This window comes from Lagopus leucura, unplaced genomic scaffold, assembly GCF_019238085.1.
Source record: "Lagopus leucura isolate 7727_CA_CO unplaced genomic scaffold, USGS_WTPT01 Super-Scaffold_100002, whole genome shotgun sequence".
NCBI classification, from domain to species: domain Eukaryota; kingdom Metazoa; phylum Chordata; class Aves; order Galliformes; family Phasianidae; genus Lagopus; species Lagopus leucura.
The window spans coordinates 65,821,987-65,849,725 of record NW_024962263.1 but is presented as its reverse complement, the minus strand read 5'-3'; positions in this window follow the sequence as shown (position 1 = coordinate 65,849,725).

Sequence of the window (27,739 nt, the reverse complement as noted above, 5' to 3'; positions counted from 1 at the left end):
TTGTTTTTTTATTTGAGTAATTACATGGAAAACAAGTTCTTGCATACATGCTTTTGTGAAACTTTTTCCAAAATAGTAAGCAGGTAAGTGAATATGTAATGGTTATGTTCTACACATTACTGATTAAATAATTTTAAAAACATATTTTCAAACTGATTTCATTTCAAAGCTCTGTTGTCAGTAGAGCATTACATTAGTAGTAAAGATAAAAAAAAAATGACTTAATTCATAATGGCCACAACTGCTTATTTTGTTCACAACTGATTTTTAGAGATCTAATTAAACTACTTTAATTATTAAAACTTTTTCATCTGAATACACACTATATGGAGAATAGCTTGGATTGTATTTACAGAGTAGGACTTCAGAAAGAGAAAAAAAAAGAATGTAAAAAAAAAAGAATGTGTCATGACTACAATGTTTACAATTAGCGAATCATGAAAATATGCCTGAAAAATTATCTACACAGTATATGGAAAAAAAAAAAAAAAAAGGATATAACACGAGGTCAGATTTCAATCAAAACAGTTGAATGTTACTTTGTAACCTAAACAGTTATCTTTTTTTCAACATTCAGAAGTGCACTGACAATTTTCATGATTTTGATGACAGTCTTTTAAGAGAAATCATCTCCTTCAAATCACGACTCCTGCCATGATTTGTTGAAATTTACTTTTATGTATTATTTTTCATTTCTAGTTCTAACAGACATGGTGAAAACTGTGAAAAAGTAACACAGGTATGGTAAGGACTGAAGTCAGGAGGCAAAGGAAGACAACCTGGATAGGTCTATTTTAAAAGACATAACAGATTAGCTTGTAATTTCCATGATGATTCCATATGCCTACAAAATGTAATAAATCCTTTTTTTCCCTCTAGTATCATGGGATTTTGACTTTGCTGATTATGTTGAGATGTTAAGAAACTAAAATCCTGTCTTTTAAAATATATTTAAATCATTGGGGAAGAACATTTGGAAATAAAATAATAATCTAGTAAATCTCCAGCTAATTTATTAATCAACTTTGTAAAATTTGTTCAATATTGATATGTACTCACTTTCTACTTTATCCTTCCTTTATGGAGTAAAATGCAAGATTTCCAATTAAGTGGTTCAGTCTTCACTAAAATACTGTAGATGGCACTGCAGAGTATATGTCCAAATTAAAAAGACTCAGCCTATGTAGTCACTTCCTATCAACGGTCATAGAATCATAGAATCAGAATCATAGAACCAGTGATTTGGGTTGGAAGGGACCTTTAGTTCCAACTCCCTTGCTATAGGCAGGAACACCTCACTCTAAACTGGGTTGCTCAAAGCCCCATCCAGCCTGTCCTTGAATGCTTCCAGACAGAGGTCATCCGCAGCCTCGCTGGGCAACCTGTTCCAGTGTCTCACCACCCTCATAGTAAAGAATTTCTTTCTAATACATACACTAAATCTACCCCCCCCCCAGTTTAAAACCATTTCCCCTTGTCCTGTCACTACATGCCCTTATAAAAAGTCGCTCCTCAGCTTTCCTGTAGGTCCCTTCCCTATGGAAGTCTGCCCTAATGTCTCCCTGGAACCTTCTCTTCTCAAGGCTGAAAAGCCCCAGCTCTCACAGCCTCCTGATAAGGGAGGTGCTCCAGCCCTCTGATCATCTTTGTGGCCCTCCTCTGGACTTGCTCCAATAACTCCATGTCCTTCTTGTATTGAGAGCCCTGGAACTGGGCACAGTTCTCCAGGAGGGATCTCATGAGAGCAGAGTAGAGGAGCAAAATCACCTCCCTCAACCTGCAGTCCAGCAATATGAGTTGTATACTTTCAGAACGTACTATTGTCTTACTGTATAGCACACGAGAAATGCAACCTGGGGCTAGCTATGGATATTTTTACTTCTTTGGAAGAATTAGATACATGTAGTGTATCAGGCCTACCTGAGAAGCTTGGGTGTTGTCCAAAAGGCCCCAGGCTCGGGCAGTCAATGAACTAAAACAGAACTAAAAACAGGATTTCATCAGTGGTTTAAGCTAATCTATTTTTACTTTATGCTGAAATGTAAAATACTTACACACTCCTTGCACAAGGAATACAAGTAACATCTCCCTTTTTAAAAATCTACAAGGTGCTGCTGGTCATCTTAATAATCACTAAGAATTTTCTAGACTCAGGTTCCTTTCCTGAACTCATTTGCCCTTTTCTCAGCAAGTTTCAAGCACTGACATATAGATAAAGGAAACAAGAGTCTTGGGGCTGAGATGACTTACAAATTTTACATAATTATGAAATTTTACATAAAATAGTTAAAAGACAGTGGTAGCATTTATTTTGGATCTTGAAAAGACTACAGCAAAGTAATGAATGAGGTGTTGCATCTTCTACAGGACATTACACTGAGCCCACTTCTGAAAAACACTGTGTGATCAGTGTTATAAGTATGGACATCATTGAAAACCCATCAACAGTGTGCTTCACTGTCTTGAGAACCAGCTTTACACTGAATAAATACACTAAATTTATTTACCTTAACAAAAGAAATTATAAGGTAGACTTGATTTTGTAAGTACTCACAGAAGGAGAAGATTCTGATGGTAAAAGGTTTTTTTTATCTGGAAGACAAAATGATAGCGAACTCCAACAGCAAATGAAGCAAAAACTAAGCAAATTAGAACTAGTCAGCAAATGATAATTACAGAAAGAAACATTTCCAGAACAACTAACCACTGAAAAATCTCTGTAATGGAGGAGCTGCTACTCTATAACCTTAAATCTTGAAGATTAGATTTCTTTAATAGCTATATTGTCACTCAATCACAAAGTTCCAAATTTGATGCACAAGTTTTCAAGTAAAATACAAAGATGGGTTAGATGTCATAAAAGTACTCTGATGTTGTAAAAAATTACCTTTGATTTTTCTATTGCTGATAATAAGCATGCAAATTCTCCTTGTTTTTATTAATAGCAAAATTATAATTTTGAGTTCAAAGCATTGTGAGAATAAGGATTATTTATGAAACTATGACAGAAAACTAGCTTTATTTTGTGGCTGAACAGTTATTTTTGTTTTCCATTTCCCACCCTTCCCTGCATGAAGTTTTCACAGGTTTTACTGGAAAGAAGATTCCAGGTGGAGCCTATGAGTTGGAAAAAACACACTTTTTTTTTTTTCCTTTAAGAAATCAGTTGATTCAAGGCATTTTTGCACAACTTTTTTATACAGAGCTAAGAGGAGGAAATCTACCCCCAAAATGTTAAGCTCCTCCACTTACGATGTCCTACTGGTTTTAGAGTTTTAGATCATTTCTATATTGTTCCTCAAATTACATGTAAAATCACGAACATTTCTGTCCCCAGGAAGATTTAATTTGATAAGCCAAATGATTTCTGGTTCTATGTATTTATTTTACTTCATCTATTTAAAAAAGATATTGCAAAATATATTTTTAACATCTGTAAGAGTGAATACTGACCTGCAGCACAATCTAAAACAGCATATATTTAATTTTAAAAGCATATATTTATAAGTGCTGCATTCATTTTTCAGCTTTTAGTGTATTCCTCATTTAATTCCTCTTAATCAAATCCTAAGTCCTTTCCACAAAGGTCAAGGGGAAAAAAATATCCATTTCCAAATCAAGAGTCACAGAGTGATTCATTTTCAGTAAGCCTTCATGTGAAAGTACTTATTCAAAGGAAAAAAAAAAAAAAGGGTATCAAAGTATATAATTTGATGTATGTTACTAGGATATTTCTATGCAATTATCTTTCTCTGGCAATTTAATGTCAAATAGAACATAATCATGTAAAGGGTGCTGTGATGATACAGCATCTGTTCTCCATATTTCAGTAGTATGCTGAGAGGGAAATAAAAGCAAGATTAGTCTTTTATTCATTTTGATTTTCAACTTAGTTACATCAATCTACATCATTTTGCAATGTTTACGTGCTTAGATTTGGGGCAAATCATCTACTTTCTTTTTGTTATATAGTTTGATGATGCTTTCTATGTATTTTTTCATTATAAAGATGTTATGAAATTAATTCTATACTGACCTCTTGTACAAAGAGAATTTACCATCTAGCTCCTACATAGGTGATAGGCCCAGTGTGCTATCAGCTCCTGCTGTATGAAGTCTTAGGAACCACAGATATTGAACAAAAGAAAATAATATCTATCTAGTAGCAGATCACTGAAACAAACAAAACAAAACAATTTCAGAAAGCTGTTATGAGTTTGACTGTCCTCCTTTCCTCCCTCCCCTCTATTCTGTGCGTCAGAGTTTGTGTTGATTGACCTTAAATTGTTTTACTGGAGTTTGTAGGGACAAATTGCCCAGGTCCCACTGTGCTATTACACAGGCAAATAAAAACTTTTATTTTTATTTTTTACTTCAACCTCCAATTTGTATGTCACAGAATCACAGAATGGTCAGGGTTGGAAGAGACCTCAAAGATCATGAATCTCCATCCCCCCAGCAGCATTTTTTATGTCAAAAATGAAGGAGAGGGAACAGAGAAAGACATTGGATAAAAGATAAGGAATAAGAAAGAAAATAATGACTTATTAAAATAGTATTTAATGTTAACTAACATTGATGAAGACAGTAAGCAGCAGAAGAAAAGAATCTAGCAGATAAGAGAAGGAGATGAAGAAAATTAAGATGATTGTAATAGAAACGCTTCAAATAGGAACTGTTAGTATAATGTTAAGTGCAGAAAGAGAAAGCTGCAGTGGACGAAGTATGAAATGAGGGAGGACCAGAAGATTCTTAGATTCTGGAAGGACCTGAAATTTTATGTAACTGAACATGGTAAAAAGACATGGTAAAAAAAAAACAACAAAATCCAGTTGTACAGGTCAATAAGGAAAACAAAAATGAAGTAAAAGATCTCCAGAGTGAATGCCCCTGGTGATATAATCCAAAGTGACAGAGGCAAGGAATAACAGAGATCAGAAGTTTAGCTTTAGCCCTGTTGATCTTAAACCAAACTGAAAATATTCCTTCTATACTTTGACAAGTTACGTGGCACTTAGAAGAAATAAATAGAAAATCCAACACAGCAATATACATGAGGTAGCACAGAGTCCCACTAAGAAAGCATTTTTGGCTCTTTGCTGACCCCTTCAATCAGAAACTATATAGGTAATGTCAGTGTTTTACCCATCACAGAACCACTTTGTCTAGAAATGTGACAATAGCTTTATTCTGTCTACAGTACAAAATAGTATTCTTAAATGCAAAGGCAACAGGCAGCATGTGGCAAACATTATAGAAAACAATGGTGTAGCACAGTTCCCAAAATAAAACCACATATAATAGCCATGTGTGAGTTAAATCAGAATTACAGTTTTACATAAGTGGAATTATTTTCCTCCTTTTTCCCACTGCTTTGTATTGTAGCACTTTGCAAAATATTGCAAAGAACTTTTACAGAGTAATTTTGGCATTACAATTACTCTAACCTTTATTAAATATTACAGAAGAAATGTCGAAAAAGATGTCATGATCAGTTCATATAAATATTGGTTTGGTTAGGAAATTGCACAGAATTAAAGGGCAGGCAATGGGATAAAGAAGCAAGGAGACAAAGGGCTCTGAAAGATTGATGTGGCCATATTTAAATTAAAATAGTAATAATAATAAATACAGCCCCCATAAAAGGCCTCCAGCAGATTTATACATAATTGTACACAATCACTTAAAACATAAAGGTATTTCAATTCTCTTTGATCTTTCATCTAAGAAACTAGGGACTGTGTCAAGGCAAAAAAAGCCTTTCCTTCTTTATTAACAGTCCTGTACATCCATCTCCTAGTGGAAATTTGTCTTTTTTTCTTTCTTTTTTTTTTTTTTTTTTACAAAGCAAAAATAGTGTGAAGACAGATAGACTCCTTTTATCTAAGTAAATGACACACAGAGTTACAGGAAATTATGAATGGTTGTATTTCTTCATACATGGAAGGATAGTATGTGTTTTATAGGTGACTTTAAAGAAGAAGCAGAGAAAACAGAAACAAATAAAGCTGTAATTTATTGAACCTGTAATTCATTGAACTTCCTTTCTCTGTAATTTCCTCCATCTTCAGTTACCTCACAGCATGACCACTTCCCACGAATTGGCAGAAAGACTTGTTGCACTTAGAAGCATTGGTGGTTTATTGTCAATGTCAAACAAAACAGACAGGCACTAAACATCCCCTTGTAGTTACATGCTGCATACTAGCATATGCATCTAATGGATGGAAAAAATGAAGTCTTTTCCACTGCTGCTACTTGCGTGGAAAAGAACAGTGTTGGAAAAGTGTAAGCAGTAGGCATAGATACAAAGGGAACAATGGGAGTGACACAGGGTGGATTTCAGCCCTAAGCAGTTCAGCACAGTTACCAAAAGCTAAGCCAAAGAACACAATAGTCCTGGAGCTCATGTGGAGGGATTGCTGCCTACAGACCACAAGTATTTTGGTTCAGACTTCAGCTGTGGTCATGCACAGAGTACTCCAACAGAGTTCAAGGACGTCTTTATAATCTGCAAGTTAAGCGTATGTTCATTTGCCTTCCTGGAGTGGTCCAGTTTTTAATGTCTCTTATACTTGAGCCCAGGATGAAATCAGGCACTGAACGGAAGCCTGCACTGTGTGTCCTCATTGCCACCTGTGCAATGAAGGAAAGAAAAAACATTCCTCAAGGCAGATACCAGAATGCTTCTACTATACAACCCAAATACCCAGGCAGAGTCCTTATATGTTTTCTGAAACACCAGTACGATGACTGATGTTTACCTGTTCAGTTTCTGCAAATTGTTCAATAACTAAAATATGAAGATGTTTAAGAATCCACTTGTTCAATTTTAATAACTTTGCTTAGAAGAGCTCTGTGTAACACACAGTGAATGCCGCTAAGGTAACAATAAAACGTGAAAACTGTGAAAACCAGCTTATAGTACAGCAAACAATTATTTTGTCTATTTTTGCCTCTTGCAGTTTAACAGATATTTGTGCATCACTCGAATTTCCATCCCTGAATTCATCTGGTCCCTCTTTATAAATTCTTGCACTGGTGTGACTATTTCACACGTGACAGTTCTTTTTATCCTAATGATTGCTGTCTCGTTACAAAATTTTCTCCATTCAAAACAAATGATTAGCAGTCCGTTATAAAAGAGTTTCAAACAGTTTAGCATAGCTTTTTCAAAGAAGATGGATGAAATACCAAGTAATGATTTGAAACCTACATAGTACTTGCATAGTCTGTCTTTGTCTGCCATTTTTAACTTCATAAAAGGCACCAAAACAGCCTTGTAATTCAAGAGCCTGTCTCTTTAGCTAGTAGGGTAGCATTAATTGAAATCTCTGTGTTTACAGATTCCTGAAGGACAAAGATAGAACTGAAGAAAAATCCAATAGGTCACTATCAGTACTGGATAGATGTTGCACATCTACATATGATTCCACGGTTACTGATTTTCTCTTTACCACTGCACACTCCTTATGTCCTATTACTTTATCCATGAAAAAGCAGAGAAACTGTGAGTTCATTGCTTTGCTGCTAATTTATGGTGAGACTGAGGGCTGATTTTCTTCTCTTCCTGTTTCTGTGTTAAACTTGTCTTGATTTTGGTCTTTCTTGAGAATCTAAATATAAACAGGTGCTGTTACTCATTATGGGCTTAGGCTTTCTCATCACAGTAGAGATATCTTTACGTCTCTACAAGTGGAAAAATAATCCTTTAAGTAATTATGTAATGTAATTCAGGTACTTACTACATAATTTTGTGCACTTTCTATGACAGTGCCGTAAGAGCTCCAACAGCTAAAATCAACTATTAATACTAGACAGCTGTTAAACTTGACTGATCCCTTGTAAGCCAGAGAAACCAGCCACCAGTAGGCCACCAATATCTTGCTTTTGAAAAGGAGATTCTGACACAGGATATGGCTTAATTCCTTGTGTCTAGAACAGGAAGCATGAACCAGAGCCCCACAATGAAGAAATAATTCTTCTTCAATTAATACCTGTTTGGTTTTTTATTTATAGGTGAAAGACGGTATGTAAAGAATTACTTTTGGTCAGATGAGTGGATAACAGAGCCTCATGCTCTGTCTGCACCCGCACAGATGTTCCATTGCAACACAATAGGAACAGAACAGTTTCCTGGATTAAAAAGTAAAAAAGTGTTGTTTCTGTTAGGTGAGAAGATTCTGAAAATGTGCGCATCAAAAATGGCTTTGATTGAATAGAGTATCTATCTGGCAGAGGAGCCACTTCTTTATTTTCTGTCTGCAATTTTTTATGTACATGTTTTGTGTTGTCTTTGTAAGCCTGACTTTACTGGTTTCTGCTCTCTGGGGACCAGGGGAGCTCCATGGCAGCAGCTGAACATGCCTGTACATACAGATCATTCTGAAATACAGCTTGGGAAACAAAGCAAAAAGGGTGCAGGGGCCATCAGCTCAGCTTCTCAGATGGTAAAACCTACAATTAGAATCAGAATTAGATGGGTACTGGTCTGGACTGCTACTTTAAAGGAAGATGGCAATCCAAATGTTTATAGGAGATTTAAGTCTCATGGTCAGAAGAACTAAATGTCCTCTTATTCAGAAGAAATTTTTTGCCAGTACAGCCTAGAATGGCTGACTTCAACATCTTTTAATCTACTCATTTTAAGGAAAAAGCTGTGAAAAGATTCACCTCAAGGTTCTGCCTTTCACTGAAGTAAACTCCAATTGCAGAAAAAGTTGATGAGTGTAGGTCTTTTGTTCTTGCTTACAGGAAGAATTTAAAGGAATAATTATCTAGAGTTGAGATAATTAATATGATACAGAGGCTCATCTATTTTTTTTAAATTATTATTATTATTTGTATCAATCCATTGTTTCTTAACATCTCTTGTATTGTTATTACATTACTTACCTCTTCAGTATAAGACTTTTAAATAAAGAAGGTGATTTTAGTAAAATCTCAACCCAAATAATCTCTTAGCTTTCTGTTCTCAAATAGACAAAATTATTATTATAAACAAATTATTACTATTATTGTAGTGAAATTGTTCTGCCATGCATAAATATTATTTGCCTTTACAGAAAAATGGCCTGGTAAAAATGTTGTAGAATCTATGCCATACTAATAAAACCCAGTATTTTTTAATTCAGATAATGAAGACTTGACATTAGGAGTCTCTTCTTTATGCTGATTTTACAAAGGATACTTTGCTTCTTTTAATATAAGTGAACCATAAAACCTTGATTCTGCAAAGCCAATATACCTCAGAGAATTCTGCTGCATCTTGCCTCTGTACTTAGTGCAACAAAGACATGTTTTTAAATAACAATTGTTTATTGGCTGGCAGTGGAATACTTGCAGTACAGTATTTTATTGTTAAGAAGCTTTGCTGAATGTTTCTAGCTATGCATATTACTTAAGGATTTTAAAGAGTAAATATTTTATGGAAAATTTTGAGGTATTTTTCTTGGCCAGTTTCAAAAGTTGCATTATCAGCCTTTAAGTATTGCCCAGCAACTTAATTGAGGTGAGGCTAACTGAAACAGTTAAGTCTCAGGCTAACATTATTTATGGAATTAGTATTCTCCTTTACAAAAATGATATTCAAATTTAGGAACAAATTTCTGACCTAATATGAACCTCTTTCATTGATCTGAATACTCTGGTCAAATATCAGCGTCAATGCAGGGTGAAGACAACATTAAATGAGAAATGTAAAAACTGAAGTTCCTTCATCTATTAAAAAAGGTCAGTGCAGTAGGCTTGGAGGTAATGAGCCGTGAGCAGTTCAGCTGTGATGCTAATGCCAGGCTGTTCCATAGGGTTCTGCTCTACTCTTTTGGTAGGCAGAACAAATTCTCAGCTACAGTAGAATGAGATACCATCAACAAATCCTTATGGAGACCAGCTGCATGCCCACACCATTCAGGTACCCCTGAGAAACATCTGTCACCACCTACAGATGTAAAAATGACTAAGGATGCCCATTCCTTAACTCTCCAAGGTATTCCACAGATGCTTTGTAAGTGTTTCCATGCGTGCTTTGTAGGGTAAGAACTGACTATTGAGGAAGGAGAATATAAATTTTGACCGGAAGGAATCTAAATTTGCCCTATGAACTGAGATATCACAGGCAGTAACATATTGGCACTGCAACAGATGTTGAAAAAAAAATATATATATATATATATATATATAAAAGAAAAAGAAAAAGATATACATACTAATGTACCAAACACAAAAAAAAATACCTGAAACTGATCTGTGAGCAGATGAATTTTCTCAGACTGGGTGTGTGTTTAGTTTTTATTAGAAACTCTGTAAATTACAGTTATCCAATAAATTTAGCAAATAAGGGACAAAATAAGATTTCCATTTTTAAAAAGTGTTTTTGTACATTAGAGAAAAACAAGTTAGTTGGCAATAAAGAAATATATCACTTCTACTTCAGCTAAGTCATATTTATATATGAGGACTTGCCACTGGGACTGAAAAAGAATATTTAAATGTTTAATTCAATTCTGCTAGGAACAGAATTCTTAAGGGAAATGCTTTTCTTCTGATAATTGCTACACAGTTGATAATCTGATGTGTTAATAAAAATAGATATGGCATACTCTAAAATTTTTAACTATAGTTTTGTCAGAACATGTCACAGAATTTTAAGCTGAGCATCTTCATTATTCCAGTTTTAAAGTATCCTGTTAATCCAGTTTATCTGTGGAGACAAAAAGTCTGATGTTTGACTCAATCCACTTAATATTCAACCTTCTCCCAACAAAAACCATAACAGTCTAAAATCAGTGAATAGAAGAGTAGATTATGGGACACAATGAATTACCTGAGGAGAATTGTTCAGAATTGTTGTTATGTCATATAATGGAAGGAACTGTGTGAACCTTACCTCAAGCTGTTTCAGTTTTCTGTGTAAGTGCTGGCAACCTGCAATACGCTGTTCTTCTCCCCCACAGGCTTTGCACCAGATGGTGATGCAAAGGGCACTGGCTTTACTAATCCACGTTACAGCATGCATCTTGTTACTAGTTCTCTGCAAGGATCCACTAAAGCTATCTGAGCATACATTTGCTTAGAAAGAAAATAGCGATGTAGGTAGCTTGGGTGCTAATACAAATGCTAGAAGTAGTGATTTCAGAATAAATGTGGATTTGGACTTGAAGCTATAGGAGAAGTGTGTTTTCCCACTGTGGAAACAAGAACTGATTGTAAATGCTTACATAATTTTGCAACAGCTATGCAAAAAAATAAAGATGATGTTTCCATGAAACTGAGAAAGGGTATGCTTACAAAGCAGTCAACATGAAAATATAGTAAATCAGAATTACAGCACAGTCACACCTGGATACACTTGGATTAACAGAACAGACTCTTGCCAAAATCTCTTTTTGAAATAAGAGAAGGTTTTCTTAGTGTTAACACTGAGTCAGCGTTCCTCAGTGCTCTCCTCCTCTCTAATATGCACTGAAAGGAAAACATAATCCCAAACTGGAAAGTCTTATGTATCTATTCTAAGAAATCAAGTGTAAATACATGACTATATCTAGACTCCCAAGATCTTAATGTCCTCATCTAATGTCCTTGTCATATTGCAAAAGCAGTTAAGTCTTACTTATTTAACATGACACTCACATGTTGCTCACGTCTTGTGGGACTATGACTCCTCCCTGTAGCCTGACATAACTCCATTTCTTGTGCAAGAATCACAGAGTCAGAGTATGGTGGGGGTTGGAAGGTACATCTGGACTCAATGAGCTTTAGATGTCCCATCCAATCCCTACCATACTCTGACTCTGTGATTCTTGCACAAGAAATGGAGTTATGAGTCCAACTTTGCTGCTAAAGTTTCCCAACAGCAGGTCTCACAGGAAAGCATGCAGATGGGTTTTGAATACCTCCAGAGAAGAAAACTCCCAATGTCTCCAGGCAGCCTGTTCCTGTGCTCTGTCACCTTCATGACAATAGTGGCAGAGTGACTGTAAATGCAAAGCGGTTCATTCTGTTACAGTGTCAAAAAGGAGAATATGCTTACATGAGATAAAATTAGACACAGACAAGGAAGAAAGCAGAGTTTGCATGATCCAGTCCTGGACCCAAAAGAATCCAGGTAAGAGTTTTCACCATGAGCCAATATTCAGTTCTTTCCTCTAGTGTAGATGCAAATTGTCTTCCTTCTTTCAACTCACTTTGAAAAATACTGTGATAGAAGAGCCACCCTTCCACAATATGATAATTGAAACAGTGGGTTTTATATGCTTGTAAATTTCTTAAATTCTTCTTTGTTAACGGAATATTTATATATACATAAATACGATAATTTTGCAGTTCTTCACTGATTTATGCTTTTCAAGATGTTTACTTAGAGTAGTAGAGGAAATAAGGTCCATAAATCTCTCTTACACAAGCTGCAGTGCTTGCTATCCTCTTCTGCAGTAAGTCTTGTTCAGTATTCAGAAGTTCAAGTCAGTAGAGACATCAGATTTACAGTGAGAATACTATTGATTACTCATTTAACAAGCATAAAGGGAGGTAGACTCCCTGAAGACATCTAGTAGCTGTTGGCTTGAAAAGGATATCATATCTAAGTTCTGTATTAGTTTGTGTATAAGCTATGTGTAAATTTCATCCAGAATTTAGTATGTATTTCATACTTGCCAATTTTCCAGAAATGGAAATTTAACATTTACTTGAAATGTCCCTTGTGGACAACAGGACAATTTAGAAATATTAGCTTTCATTTAGTGGGTCTTCTGCTATAAGAATGCTGGAGAATGGGTAAGGGATGAAGAAAGTGTTGCAGAAGGTTAGTTCAGAACAGCTAAAAGCACTCTTGTATTAATTTCCTCAAATAGAGGCAAAGTAATCTCCAGAGGAAAAGGTTACGCTTTGGAGGATATTTTTGAAATCTTCTTGGAGGAAAAAAAAAAAAAAAGCAATAATAAAGAAAAGGCGTTAAAATTGAGACAAGTTTATCGCTTTTAAAGTACAGTCAGCTACTGTTTAAGAGATAAATGTTTATAGATGATGTGTGTACTCCCTCCATAGTTGGGGAAATTTTTGGATATGATTGGAAAATCCAGTGCTATAAATGACTGTGAGCTGGAGTGAGAGTTAGATTGTGTTTTTGTAAGAGAAGCTTCTAGTATCAAAGCATAGGCCACTACTAAGCTTATAAGCTTCTTATAAACTGGCTTGCTAGGTTGCTTTTCACACTAAGTTGCTGAGGCAGAGACCAGCTCAAAACAGGGCAAATATTTTGCTTAAAAGTAGAAACTGGAACATTCTGACAAATCCAAGAACCCAGATTTGCAGGGTAGGCCTAGCACAGGACAGAACGATCACGATAATCTTAATCTCTAGCACAGGACAGAACAAATGTGATAATCTCTAGAACAAATGCAATAACCTTACAAAATATTGCCCTTCTACCTTCCTAAAGAAATATGAGATATACTTAAAAAAAACAACAGGTGGGTAACAAACTTAATATGGAAATACTTCTTAGTAACAGCACTGAGAGGATTGTGAACCTATGATGCTCAGTCAGTGAGTAAGTAGAAGAGATGATAACATAAGTCAGGAGAAAGGGTATATAACAGTATGTATTTTTCTGGCAAGGTGTGTTTTTTCTCTCTTGCCATAAGAGAGTGCGCATCCGCCATTGCAATTTTGAATAAAACATGCTGCTTCACTAAGATCCTTGCCAAACTTATTGACTGAGAGTGTTTCTCACACTGGGAAATGTGTACTTTTTTTTTTTTTTTAATAACACCAATTAATAATTCAACAGAATGAGTTTAATCCCAAAAAGGCAGCTGCTCTAAATTACAGTCTATACTCACTGATGTCTCCTGGTGTCACAGCCTAGCATTTGCTGTCAAGTTAAAAAAATAAAAACCGCCAACAAACCAATCCGGAACTATCAGAGGTATACTGCCCACACCTGTGGAGGTTGTTATATCCAGGCTGGATCTATTCCTGTTACCCAGCAACTCATCAATCTCTTTCTCCCTGACAAAGCATTTAACCTGTGTTTTTTCACAATAGGTTCTGAAGCAAGCAATTAGATGACACAATGCTTTCCTCAGATTGATGCATTATGTACTATGACACAACTGACCTTCAAGGCATGAGAAATAACAGAAAACAGCAGCTATTCTTAAGTTCTTAAAATGCTGGAATAAACTCAAATGCTGGAAAGGATGTTTTCAACCCCTTATCTTGACCTGTGAGTATTAGGTGAGTGGGTTCTTTTCCTCCCACACTCTGATCTGAAAGTAGGTATTTTACATTATAACTAAAGTTAAACTGGATTTCAGGGCTCATGTAAGATTCCTTTCGGCTATTCACTGTCTTTGAAGTGAGAACAGACTTCTGATTTTCTCAGTGCTGTAACTCTAACATAGGAGGCCACCAAATTGGTGAGGCTTGACCTTCCTTGGTGGAGCCATGCTGGTTGTTTTGGATCATCCCCTTGTCCCTCATATGCCTTAGCAAGTCATCCAGGAGGATCTGTTCCATAATATTTCAAGGCACAGAGGTAGGAGTCCTCCTTCCTTCCTTCCTGTCTTGTAAATGAAAGTGATGTTTCCCTTTTTCCAGTCTCTGAAGACTTTGACAACCACTTTTCAAATATGATGGAGAGCAGCTCATCAACCACATCAGCTAGCTCCCTTAGGATCCTGGAATGCATGTTATCTGGCCTCATGAAATTATACATATTCAGTATCATTAATCACTCTCACACTTGCTCTACCCTTAGAGTGGGGAGAAGTTTGCTTCCTTATTTCCCACCTAAATGTTCAGGTTCAGGGATGTGAGGGTCAGTGATGTGAGAATCCTGGCTATTAGTGAAGACCAAGGCAAAGAACTCACTGAGTACCTCAGTCTTTTCCAGATCTGTTGTAGGCAGTTCTCCCTTCTCATTTAGCAGATGCGATACATTCCGTTTCCTTCTCTTCTAATCCTATCTTCCTATCTCTTCTAATCTGTGTACTTTCAGAACCCTTTCTTGTTGTTTTTAACATCCCTCACCAAGTTCAGTTCCATCTGAATAAAAGCTTGTTTCACAGTTGGCACAAGAACTTTTATTGTCATAAGGCTCATACTGAGCAATTACTCTGTGGAAAAGACATTCAAGTGATGGTCTAGTTTCTTTTAGACCAACTGCTGGCACAGCTGCAGAAGGCAGTGGTAGTTCTCACTCAAAACCACTCCTTCTATTAAGCAGGCACCACACTATTGTGAGAGTACTGACCTTTTGAATGCTTCCTTACAGAAAATATTGTATTCATAACAGTGGGAGGAATCTTGGTGCTGGTCCAGTTGTACTTAAATTCCAATATTCTCAATACGAAAAGCTGTTTCTGAGGAGGGATCACCAACTTCAAACTGATCATAGTGATAACAGGATGTCATACAAAAATTGAAGCTTATTTGTTGATAACAGGAATAATGTGCAAGCCAAGAAACCTCTGCTCAAACTGTACAACCGTTCATAGTCATGATCCTCTAAAAAGTAACTGTTATGTTGTAGGGGTGTTTTTTGCCAGTGAGTCATCAGATTGTTACACAGATCTTCATTCTTCATTCAGTCATGAAAAGAGAACAAGAAATGACTTCTTGTTGAGTTGAAAACTAGGACTTTGGCTGAGGCTGAGGTTTCTTAGGTTGTTGTGGAGGACAAAATTAGATCTTTTTCTTCTCTATGACTGGCTTTAATTTCTCAACTCAGGATGACTTTGGAAGCAGAGCTTCATCTTCCTTTGGAAAAGTACAGGGTTATCAGTGCTGTTTACTATCAGAGGTAGACAAAGGCTCATTTTGTACTTTAAAGTTTACAGTGAATTGGCCATGGCCAGTAGCCAAGGGATCACAGAGACTCTCGCTCTCTTCCCCCCACCCAAGTAAAGCAAGAAAATGAATGGGTTAAGATAAAGGTTAATAGGTGAAGGAAAAACAAGAGAAGCAATGGAAATAGCTCACTCCCTCCCACAAGTAGGCTGCTAAAGAGCTAGCCTCTGAGCAACAGCCACCTTGGAAGTTAACTTACTTCTTCTTCCACCTGCTTTATTGCAGGGCATGACATTATACGGCATAAAATATTCCTTTGTTCAGCTTGGCTTAACTGTTCCGGCTGTGTCCCTTCCCATCATCCTACCAATCCTCCAGTCTGCTCACAGCAGGGGCAGAGTGGGAAAAGACAAAACTCTGATGCTGTGCAAGCACTGTTCAGTGTTAGCCAAAATGTTGGTGTGTCATCAGCAAGGTTTTAGCCACAAATACAAAACACAGCATTATATGGGGTGCTGTAAACAAGTGAACTCCATGCCAGACAGAACAAGCATACAATTTCACATTACGTTCATATCATTCTAACCAAAAGAGAGGACCATATCTTATGTTCCCTTTCCTAGGGCTAATTACATTTATTCCCACCTCTTATTTGCATCAGACCTTCTGTCTGCATACACATGATCAGCGTGTGTATGTGTTTGTGTGTGTGTGTGCGTAAATATGTATTTGGTGGGTTCTTTCACTTTAGATCAGCTGTGTGACCTAAACAATACAGGAAAAAGTAAGATCATTTTTTTCATTAACAATTCACAGCTGTACTGGGTGGAGTGTAATGTGAAACTGTGTGCTATGTTGCTTGCCTTCAGCTGGCTGTTACAGCATATGACCAAAAAGAGATGGGTTTTGGTTAGGAAGGCAATGGAAAAAGAGAATAAGCTGAGCAATAATCCTCAAGAAGTCAGAGATAGAAGGCATCTAAAACCTGAAAGATAACCTTTGGTGATAAAACCTATTTTATGCTTAGGTAATCATCAACAAGGCAGTTATTCAGAGGTTCTAAAGTCTGTCCTTTGTGACATGCAAAACACCGTTTCAATTGAAAGTGTACCCAACCTGTCTTCTTTACCTTTGTTTTTAATAAAAGTATGACTTAGATAATTGAAGTGCTTTGCTAAGAATTCAGAAAATTATTATCCCTGCTGCTTTTAATAATGTATTAAAATTATTCTCAGGGTAAAATATGTTCTGAAAAAAAAAATACAGATAATCTTTTTTTTATTCCCTCCGCAGAGGGAGAAGGAAAGCAGGGGAAACCTAAATAGTAAATAGGTCATAGTGCAGGAGGTAGAAGGAGTAGGAAGAAAAAGCAGATTGCCAAGTGTAAATAATTAAAAGCTGCATGCTGGTCCATAGAAAAAACAGAGTGGGTGAGATGGTTGTTCTGGGAGGGCTGCTGAGAGAATAAAGAGAGCAGCGCCAGAAGACGATTGTCGGCTTATACAGCAGTCCCAAGCTTCTTATGGAACAATTTAACTTAAATAGCAGCTGTATGATGTCTGTTCTTTCATGTTTGCTTTCTTTGCTGGTTGACTCCATTCATGTCTTCACTTCACCAAATCAGGGCTAATTTCTCCATAAAACAACACCTCTTGCACTATTCTGACTTTTAACATATGTAAAAAAAAAAAAAAAGAAAAAGAAAAAAGTACAACTATATAAAAATTAATGTTTAATTTTGGCTAAACTCATGGCAAAATCTGTTCTGTGTTACACCCTTCTTAATTCAATAATCTCTGGTAAGAAGCATGAAAACTTGATACTTCTTCCACTGCAAACACTGAAGTATGTTGGGTTTAAAAGCCTATTGCAAATGGTGATAATGCATTGGTTTGCAGCTTGCATATCGGTGCCCAGATGCAAAAAGCCTCCTGATTTCACCATTTATTACTGAAAGTTCCCATAGGTCCAGGAGCTGCCTCAGGTTTTGGTGCATCCCGGTGAGGATTTTAAATGGATAGCAATTCCCAGGTGCAACAAACTTTCTACCATTTTGGTTTCTGACTTTGCGTACTAGGAATACTTTAGCATTCATGCCAGTACTGTAAATTCAGAACATGTCCTTTGATGGAAGCAATAACAAATTCTGTTAAGCAAGTTGAAAGTGTCTATTGCACACAATCAAATAGTTTAGTTGTTCTTCATATTAGTTACTGAAAGCTAATTCTTGCTGAAACTGGAACTTTGATGCTCAGGTCTTGCAGTCTTCTTTCCTAAATCTTTAAGAAGGCAGGTCTCAGTGGCTGTGGGTTTTTAATCTGTTTATTTTTGTATCCACATATTTTCATCTCTAGGGCATGTTGTCTTGCTTTGTTGAGTTTTTATTAACTAAATTTTCCCTTTATGAAGTCTTTGATCCTCACATAATGCACAGAGCAGGCTTTGTAGAATTGATTGGAAACATGAGAGTAAGAGCTGATATGGGTTTGTTTTGAGGTAGTGCCTCTCTTGATCGTGTAATTGGTTTGGCCTCTTTTTAAGAGCATTAGTAAATTTAAAGAGTTATTTCAATACCAGCACAGCATTTGGTTAAGTCTAACAGTCTTCAACATACAGAGGTATCCAGTTATTTTTAAACCTAGAATTGACAACATGTGCCATCAGATCAAACACAACATATAGTGCATTTTCTGTAGAATATTACACTGCATTTCATATAGCTACAGTTTTCTTAAACAGAAGTTTTGAGAATCATTCTGGAGAAAAGCAGAAGCACTCTCATGATGTAAACACTAATGATGTTTGAGTTACACATACAAGAGGGAAATGGCATTTGAATAGTACCACCATTACGTCTGAAGGACTGTATTGTGGCAACCATAATTCTCAGACATAGAATTAGTTGCAAATGACAGTGACTGAGCTAACTACTGCATAAAGAAAATGAAGCACTCTTACAGTCAAAGATGCCTAAACCACATCCGTGCTCATTTTTAATTACATGAATGCTAATATTCTCAGTGTTGATCACTGTGGATTGTCCCATTTCCTGAGTTTATTAATCTTTATGATTAATGATGTTATCATTGTTAATATATATATATATATAAAATTTAAGATATATACTTACAAACTTCATAAAATTGTTCCTCAAAGTATTTCAGAACTATGGTGAGATCCTATAGAATATTTCCTGAATAATTAAACATACATTTTGGTACCTTTGTATTCTGTTTTGGGTATTCAAATTTTACTTCCTCCTGAATGAATACAAAATAGTAATGATTACTGAATCTTTTGTTCAGTTATTTAGTCTTATATGATCTTAGATCATAACTGAAGTTACTTCAGTTGCTATATTATTTTATAATCCTTTCTAGATTGTATGATTTAACTTATATGCTGCTACACAAAGTATATCAATACAAATCATAGACAATAAAATTTTATCAAATAATGAAATTGTGCTCAATAACCATTTTCTAGGAATAATTCAGTTAATTTTCTGAGTAGGCCACAACTATAAACAAAAATGTTTTCCATCAAAAGCTGGAGATTTTATTTTTCCTTTTTCTCTTACATATTTTTAAAAAGCTAGGAATGGTAAAATAATCTGGGAGATATTCTTGTCAGAAAATGAAAAGAGAAGCTACCAGCAGGACCAGACAGCCTAATCCTCTGTCTAAATAATTCCTGCTTTTGGATGGGGAGGACAAGGACAACCAGGATGAACCTGAAGTTCACATCAACTGACAGTGATTTCACTGGATCTGAGTCAGTGCTGTTTCAGGTGGCTCCACAGGAAAGGAGGCAGAGGCAAGGCCTTTCTGGAGCTCAAAAACTTTTTTTTTTTTTTTTTTTTTTTTTTCAGGAGAAAAAAAAATAATGGAATAGAGGAAGAATTTTTTCTTCATATTAATAGTGATAGCCACAGTGGACCATAGCTAGAGATGAGGAAAATGTGTGGCTGAGAAGTAGAAGAATAAGGAGAGAGGTTTAAAAAAAGATGAAATCTGCCAAGAGTCCTAGGAAATACCTTGTTGACTCCGTTGTAGGAAAAAAATTATAATTTAGGTTTGAAAATTTGTTTTTTTGAACTTATCAAAGGCAACAAGGGAAGTCACAGTAAAATGGGAATCGAGAATCTGAAAGCTGCAGGCTCCGATTCCATTCTCTTGCTCTAAATGTCAGCTTCTTGCTGCATATGTCTATGTGTGCAAGCAATTTCCACTGGTTTTCTGCTGAGATTTTTCCCTTGGGAGGAATGGCTGAACAGTTCAGAAAAGACAACAGAACCTTGGCAAAGAGCTCAATAGCTCTGTCCAGTCTGAGACACTAGTCATTTGATAAGAACTCGCTGAACACTCAAGATGGCTTTGTGCCAGGCTATAAATACTCTTTAGAAACATTTAAGACTATTCAAATTCCACCACTGAGTTTTACAGGGATGGATAGCAGAACAGCCCTTATTATAATATTGTTTTCTCCTTGTCATAAAGTGTACAAGACAAAACATTCATATTCCTTCCTCTCAAAACCATTATGACGGTACACTCCAGATGTTGTTGAAATTACTTTTCCCACATATGTTACTACCTAAACTAAAATGCCTATGATTAATTACTACTAACTTTCTTCTGGCATTAATTAAAATCACGATGGAAGGAAAGTGCAAAAAGTGTTATATTAATTTCATGTAAAAAAGATATTAATTTCAGGTACAGTTGCTGTTAAGGAGAAAAGTGGAACAGTTCTTGCATCTATTAAGTATCTGACATGTTAATCACCAAAATTCTAAATGTAACTACCAGATAACAATTAAAGTGCTGTCACTAATCACTCTAAGTAATACCGACAGAAAAAAAAAAAAAATGAAGTGTCAGCAGCTAGAAAGAATGTTACTCCATCAATCATGGAAAGGATGAAATTTCAAAAGATGAGGCATATAATTTAGATGGATTCTATCGAAGACAGAGAACTGAAATAAATAGCAGCATTGATCGAAAATTCTTAAAACAAAACCAAACCAAAACCAAAACAACAACAAAAAAGAAATTCCATATACAGAATGTGATAGAAGTACTAAAAATGACTTCAGAAATTATCTTATTTTCACATATTTATCACATTGTTTTGAAAACTACCCACATATTCTTGCTTTTGTGACATAACACTGATAGCACTGATTTTAAAATACTCTAAGGCTCTTTTTTAAGCTTAGGCTGAACTTCTGCTATCTCCCTTATATATTTTAAATTCTTAAATTTATCTCTTTTCTATACTCACTGCTTTTATTTTTCTGGCAGCCTGTGTCTGGGACGGATACACTCTTTGCTGAGTAAAGAACTGGATGGAGGACCAGGCTCAGAGAGTGATGGTGAACGGAGTTAAATCCAGCTAGCAACCAGTCAGGAGTGGAACTCCCCAGGAGTTGATATTGGGGCCCATCTTATTCAGTAAAGACTGATGACCTGGATGAGGGCATTGAGTGCACATTCAGTAAATTTGCAGGTGACACCAAGCTGGGAGGAAATGTTCATCTATCTGAGGATAGTAAGTCCCCTCAGAGGGACTTGGACTGACTGGATCATGGGGCTGTGGTAAAAAATGAAGTTCAACAAGACCAAGTGCTGGATCCTGCACTTGGACTACAATCCCAGGTCGAGCGGCTGGAAGAAATAGACATGGAGGTGTTGATCAACGCTTAGCTGAATGTGAACCAGCAGTGTGCACAGGTGGCAAAGGCTAGTGGCATCCTGGCTTGTATCAGGGATAGTGTTGTCTGCTGGAGCAGGGAATTGATATCATCCCTTTGTATTCAGCCCTAGTATGGCCACGACTTGAGTACTATGATCACTTTTGCGCCCCTCCCTACAAGAAAGACACTGAGACCCCGGAGCATGTCCAGAGAAGGGCAATGAAGCTGGTGAGGGGTCTGAAGCATGTCTTAGGAGAAGCAGCATAGGGAACTAGGATTGTTTAGTCTGGAAAATAGGAGGTCAGGGGAGACCATATAACTCTCTACAGCTATCTGAAAGGAGTCTGTGGTAAGGTGGGTCTTGGCCTCTTCTTCTGAGTGACTAGGGATAGGACAAGAGGGAATGGCCTCAAGTTGCACCAGAGGAGTTTCAGATTGGATACCAGGAAAAATTTATTCCCTGAAAGAGTGGTCATGCACTGGAATGGGCTGTTCACTGAGGTGTCTGAGTCACCATCCCTGGAGTTGTTCAAGAAGCGTTTAGATGTACTAAAGGGCATGCTTTAGTAGGGAAATACTTGTAGTATGTGGACGTTAGGTGTACGATCTGGGTTGTCCTTCCAACCTTGATTATTCTATGAGTCCTTGCCTCTTAAGCCTGTTCCCACCATTGTAATCTGTTTCAATTCCTGTTACTTTAACTGAAGAAGTGCAATTTTGTCTTTTAGATCGGAATCAAACATGTTGCATTTGAATATATCCAGGCATTAAAGCTAAAATGATCTCTATTTTCCTAGAAAAGCTCTCAACTCAACACATGTCTTTCCAGGAAATATCTAAATGGCTACAAAACTTGTTCAATTTTCTTTAGTGTCAGTTTGGAGCCCAACATAAACATTACCCAGTCATAAACCATCCTATGACATCTATTCATGCTGCACTCCTAATAGTCAACTTGCAAATTTTAGAGCAAAATTTCAAGTCATATTACAGTTCCCTAGCCAGAGAAATCCCTGTTGGCTTCACATCTGAAAAAAATCAAGCAGGCGCATTGTTTCTTCCAAGCCAATGTTAATATATGCATGCAGAAGACAAGCCAAGTATTTTTTTTTTTTAATTGAGAACAGTGTATAAAGAATTCACTGTTTCTGGTGAATTTATTCACCTCTTTGGAGAAATCCTCAATCATAATTGTGGAAGATAAATGAAGAAATCCATATAGTCCACAGGAAGAATGAATTTCAGGAGACAGCTACCAGTATTCTCTTAGCATGAAATTTTGAAATACAGTGCTAATCTCTGGGCAATTTAGTTATACAAATGTTAATAGCTGACATTTTTCTGTTCCATTTATATGATATCTCTCTCATATGATGGTATCTCTCCTCTCAACACTGTCTATAAAAATATTCCTCCTGAAATAGATATCATTAGCTGCTAAATCTGATATTCCACTGCAAATATAAGAGTCACTGCATTCCAAAAGGGAGAAATTTGAAAGGTTACTCTTGTTTTCTACTCTTATCAGAACATACTGAACATTTTCACTGTGTTACCTACTGTCATGAGTAACACTAGCTGGCCCTTTTCCTCTTTCAAAATTCAGCCTAATCAGTACAGTCTAAATTGAAAGAAGACTAAATTCAGCAGGAGCAATATCTAAATGTGATTTTACTCTTTCCAGTTAACTCTCAGTAGAACAATCATCTCCACATATAGCGGTTTTCCTTTAAGAAACACTTTACTACTATTAACAGAAAACAACTCTCTGTTAACCCCTTATGGTGTTCACATGCGGCAAAATATTGAGTCTACTGATGAAACACATAGAAGGGCAATATCTGATACCCTGGTAAATGCAACATAAGTATAATAAAGAAGTTATGAGCCTGGGTCACACAAACGAACCTTAAGTGCCTAAAGACAGTCTTCCTTTTTTACAGTACTTTGAGAGAGAAAAATTACTTGAGGGATGCTCTTCAAACCATGTTATTTACTTCTTCATTTCCAAAGCAGAAAAGAGGAAGCTTTGTACAAGGAAAAAAACATGCTTTTAAAATGCCTTTTAGATATTTAGAGTTCTTTCTTCTCATAAATTTTAAAGCAGTAATGGGAGGTAGCTTTACAAGGAGACTAAAGAATATCAAGAGAAGATATGAAAAAGACATCCAGAATAAAAGAAACTCCAGGGTACAATTCATAATTCAGGGACTTTAAGGAAAAAAAAGCAGTATATCCCTAAATATCACAATTCTGAATATGAATAATTACATAGAAAAATATATGGAAGATCTGGCAGGGAAATACTGGCAAAGTTTGTTGTATTTTTTTATCTGTCTATATATTTTCACATGAGTAGATAATAAAGGTGTTCTCAAAATCTCCACAAAGCCTTAGTATTATATAATGTAAAACATACTGGTAGTCTTAAAAACAAAGTAGTAAACCAATAGGGGTAGATCCTTGAAGATATGGGAGATCATAAGTACATGTGGTCAGTAAAGAAGGTCTAGTTCAGACTGCATTAGTTTAATGGTAAGATGAATGTCTTGGTCCCATAGCCAAAAAAAAGTATAAGAAATAAAATTTATCCTCTTAGTATGTTCTAGTAGTCCAGTGCCAGAAAAAGTGCCCAGCTTTTTCCAGCTCACAAAGCTAAAGAAACACAAAGATTGAATGTCTGGATCTCATTACAGCAATCTGATATAGCGATTTCAGCCACATCTCTAATCTAGGAAAAAAATCTCCTCCTTTACCAGGTACTTCAACAGAGCCAGCCATAATGAAAAAAGATTTAAAAATCCTATTAACCTGCTGTGACAGTAAGCAAGAGATATAGTCTACATACTCTAACAAGAGAACAAGAGAAAAAGAACCTCTCCCAAACCAGGATGGATCCATGATTTAAATACCTACACATGTATCACCAAATGTTTCCTGTTTTCACCTCAGTTAGGTAGTCAAGCACAGGAACTGTTTCTCATCTTTAGTGCAGAATATATAAGCTCTTCACTGAAAAACATGAAAGCAGCTATATTTGGTCAAGACTGATTTAGGGAGTTTAATTTGTTTCCTTGTAGTACATTATGCCTTTGCTCAGTGAATGCAAAAAAGCATATGGCAAAACAGCTTATATTAACAAGCTGAAGTGAACTGCAATGACCTGCATTCAAAGTAATCTTTCTGATTTTTGAAGAATACATTAACCCAAGTTTTATCTGCTTCATCATAATAGACTTTCCTGACTGAGACCTATGCTACTGAACAGGACTGGACATTCTGTATTGGGTCTCTTAAATGGATTAGTGTACATCATAAATAAAAACAACAGTAAATTGAAATATAAGCTACCCTCTCCCACTGCTATTTTACAATCAGCTCTGAAATGTATGTATTTTACTAAGGGTAAGTACCGAATTCAATTTGATCTTGCCTTCTCTGACCTTCTTATCTAGTAATTGCACCACTAATGAATTAAATGTTTGAGCATGTTCTGTACTCCCCAGAGCAATTATTTTAGCCTTTCACACACCCATACTTGATATGGTACACAACAAGCACAGCTTTCTGTCAGATTACTTCTGATGTGGGATGCAATCTTTTATGGATGCATAACATGCTTATTTCTTGACAAAATGAGCATGAAAAATTAAATTGCATCACTTGGTCATCACATGTTAGCAGATGAAAAGCACAGTGGTTATGTAATGCCATAGGTACTTTGACCAAAAGGTTTTTATTTGTTGTTTTGTTGGTTGGTGTTTTTTGTTTTGGTTTGGTTTGTTTTTTTGAGTAGTTGAAATCAGTGCCACAGTTATTATAACAGATAGTTATTAAGGAGGAGACATAACTGAATTATGCCTTAAATAGCATGAGCAAAACACTGTTTCTGTACCTGAATTATATTGTTGAACACCTGTTGGATGTCTAGCAAACCATGTCTGTAAAATTTAGCACATTAGTTCAGCCTGCTTGGGTTTTTATTTTTTTTATGCTGTGTTTGTGTGTTTTTTTTTTTTTTTTTTTTTTTTCCCATGTAACATGGAATGACATAAGAACATCTGGGAACGTATATCTGGACCTCAAAGGTCTATATCTATATTAATAATTAAATCCATCTAAGACCTCAGATTCAGATACTGTTCAATTTATTGCTGCAGTTGTAACCTAGGAGTTTCTTTGCCAGCTGAACACCCCAAATCTCAAGGTATAATTTTCAGATTTTTTACTTCCCTTAGAAAAAACCTGTCTTTTATTCCCATGTCTCATGAAAACTGTTCACAGAAAGAGAGAAAGTAAACATAGTCTGATAAAGAATACCTTTTATTCTTGATGACTCTTGGAAGACATGGATTGGCGTTTCCTTTGGATATAGTGGCTCTATAATTCAGACACTGGAATATTTGCCCAGAAGTATACTACGAGGCAGTTAATGTTATTTTTTTTTTTTACAAAGAAACAGAAAAGTAATTTCTCTGGAGCTCTAAACCTCATGTTCACAGATGTGCCTAGCTGAAAGTGCTCCTTAGAACCAGAATGTCTCTTTTGCCTTTCCATATTCTGTCAAATTCTTCATGTTTCCCAGTGCCCAGCATGCTGATACTCATTAACTGTCTCCATCTGAGATTAAGAGAAAGTCGCCACAACAAAAATACACAGTGTGATTTGAGGTCATTGCAACATTGAGTTTCACAATACCCAGGTTTATATCTGAACTTTGTTTCAAGGCCTAAAATGATGTTTATTGATTCTTCTCTGGAGGACAGGAGATGCAGAAGTACAGCAAATGCCATGTGCTGTATCCAAGTATATTTTTATTGATTTCTCCTGGACAGTGAGAATGAATTTATCATTTGAATCCTAGGTTCACCGATTTTTCAAAGGAAGACCTTGAAGGACTCAATTTCAGGAATATTAGATGTTCAAAATCTTATCAGATATCTAAAACTATTTCAAAAACAGCTGTCAAACTCTAAAGGAAAAAGGATGTAAAAAGACAGTCTTGCATTTCCTATTAAGTGTATAGTTAGGTGCCTTTATTTACCTATAAATCAGTTATTACCTCCCTCATATCACTCTTCTTGGCTGAATTCATGTGTTTTGACAATTTTATCCACAATATTCCTGTATAATATATTATATGGTATGACATTCATACATTTTTTTAAAAGGCATAGGAACTAAAACCCTAACATTGGAAAATTCCATACATCAGACATAGATCAGAAAAATAGATTAATAGATCAATGTTTCTAATTATGTAGTGACCATATTTTAACACTACTGATCACATGAAAGTATCTTAAATCTCAAATAGCCACATTGAACTTATTGCACCGTTCTGAGTCCATTCAGCTTAAAAAATGATGAAATTTAGATGTCAATCTAAAAAAAAAAGAATGAAGAAACTGCATTGTACATATTCATGCACAGCAGTTCTTAATGTTACTTCAAAAACAGTTGTAATTTTTCAGTCTGTATCAGACTACTAACATAGGAATCTTCCAAAATAAAATAACATACAAGTTCATCAATCTGAAAAAAAATAGGTACACATTTAAGACAGATATGCATTTGCTGTTGTGCAATTTTGAACATGAAAAGCTATTGTAGATAGTTACTATTGTGATTAAAATCTGCACTCTAAATTTCAAATACACTTTTTTTTTTAATTGACACCTGGTATCAAAAACACATGCAACCGTGAAAATGAATATGACTGGCAAACGTCTTCAAAAATCAGTCTTTGCTTTGGGTTAGTGACTGCCAAATGCAGTATAAATGATTTGTACATTTTTTTCTATTTCTTCCCAGATGTGCAACGCTCTCAGCCCTCTAAATTAGACCCTATTTGGCAAATCAATAACCATTCACATTTGGAAAACAGTAGTCCTCATCAAAAGATGCCAGCTTGTGGGAAAGTAATTATCCTTAATGTGGAAGAGAACAAAAAAATGAAATCGTCGAAAGAAAGACACATTAATTAATCTATTTTCCACAGCTTCACAGAGGAAGGGAAAAATAACTCAGCTCATAATAATAACTATTTGTATCATGAAACAGACAGGAACTTAATTCTTTTAACTTGAAACTAGCATAGGGTTTGATATTATTCATTAAGAAGAAAGAATTCAAGCCCCTGGAAACACTAAAATATTTGGTTCATTGCTGTCTCCAGAGTCTAGAAAGATCCCTTTTGAATCACTGTCAAATGGGAACAGCGAATGTTTACCGATTTCCAGCTAGAAT